The sequence below is a fragment of the Bacillus rossius genome, unplaced genomic scaffold (genome assembly GCF_032445375.1).
Source record: "Bacillus rossius redtenbacheri isolate Brsri unplaced genomic scaffold, Brsri_v3 Brsri_v3_scf1001, whole genome shotgun sequence".
NCBI lineage: Eukaryota > Metazoa > Arthropoda > Insecta > Phasmatodea > Bacillidae > Bacillus > Bacillus rossius.
This window is the reverse complement of record NW_026962016.1, coordinates 518-2,183: the sequence shown is the minus strand read 5'-3', so window position 1 is coordinate 2,183 and position 1,666 is coordinate 518. Positions and strand designations below refer to the sequence as shown.

Sequence of the window (1,666 nt, the reverse complement as noted above, 5' to 3'; positions counted from 1 at the left end):
AGAAGAGGCACTTACTCATCAATTTCAAAACAGCCTATGAAGAAAAATAAAAAAAATTTAAATTCATTCCAGTTTTATACATTCATGATTTGATCACATGTATAACTTTTCTTTTTTATTACTTTATTTAATTTTATTATTATTACTACTATTGCTGCTACAACCTAGAAGATACCTCAGTGATACTAATACCTGCTGGTAAAGTTAAAGGTTTCACCTTTCTTTCTTTAAACATATCACAATACCTTTCTTGAGTTAAATATTATCTAATGGCTTTAAGAAGTTATGGTAATGTTCATCAGTTATAGAGTGTGGGTTTGTGTGTGTGTGTGAGAGTGTATTTTGAAGAGGGCTTTGGTGGTTGGGATGGTGAGGGTGGTGGGTGTTGTGTGTGGGGAGGGGGGGGGGGGGAAGTAAAAGAGTGTTCATTACACGATTTCTCCTGTTGTTTGTAACAATCACACCTGGTATAGCTATTTCGAGTGGCAAATACAAACTGCAAAAAAAAAAACATCTATATCATTGCCAACGGCCATATCACGATGAACACACCGGTTCTCGTCCGATCACCGAAGTTAAGCATCGTCGAGCGTGGTTAGTACTTAGATGGGTGACCGCTTGGGAACACCACGTGCCGTTGGCACTACTATTTTGCACCCTACAGAAAAAAATTTTTTTTTAAAAATTTCAATTTTAAATTTTTTTTTCCCCCACAATCACCACATTTCCCCCCCCCCCCCCTAACACACACACACACACACACACACTCTCTCTCTCTCTCTCTCTCTCAATCAATCAATCAATCAATCAATCAATCAATCAATCAATCAATCAATCAATCACTCACTCACTCACCCACCCAGCAGCAGCTGTGAATCTTTGCATGTGTATACCTCATACAAAATTCAAAGTGAAAAAATAAATATATAAGTGTATATGTATGTATGTATGTATGTATGTATGTATGTATGTATGTATGTATGTATGTATATATATATATATATATATATATATATATATATATATATATAAACACACACACACACCTATTTTGAAGTTTCTCTGTTTCAGTGGGCAGTTATGTATAATAATGAGAGATTCAAAAAGACGTTGATAACAATGTCATCAATGCCTGTTTAGTGTGCTCATTTGTTGGATGGTCGGCAGCAATACTAGAGGTGGTACAGCTGTAACCTGTAAAATTGTACCTGCAATGTGTTGTGTATGGAAAAAAATAAAAATTATATCATCTAAATTTTTGTTATTCAACAATAACCTTCCCATCAATGCATGATGTCACAGTAGCCATAGCTCTACTCTTTCTGCCATATAACATTGGGGAAAAAAAAAAAAAAAAAAAAAAAAGGAGCTATTAGAATAATAACAAAAGATAAAAAATCATCTAACTGCAGACCAAAATTCAAAAAACTTAAAGTCCTGACTGCCATAAATGAATACGTTCTAGAAACTTTTTATTCATTCTTAAGAAAAAGAAGAAAAAAAAATCTGTTATTCTGTTAAGAATATGACGATGATAGGAAAAGTAGGAAACGAATGGGAGTGTTTCAAGGATGATGTGAAGGAAAATGGCTTACCCAACACCAAGATGCTGTCAAAAATAATATATTTGCGCCTCGGACAATACCATAAAAATCCAATTTTTTAA

General features: G+C 33.9%; 1 non-coding gene across 1 annotated transcript; it reads left to right on the top strand.

The window, feature by feature from the left end:
• Nucleotides 1-524: 524 nt before the first annotated feature.
• Nucleotides 525-643, top strand: LOC134543430 (5S ribosomal RNA). Its single transcript, XR_010076930.1, has one exon. It is a non-coding gene; the product is annotated as a 5S ribosomal RNA (ribosomal RNA).
• The last annotated feature ends 1,023 nt before the right edge of the window (nucleotides 644-1,666 follow it).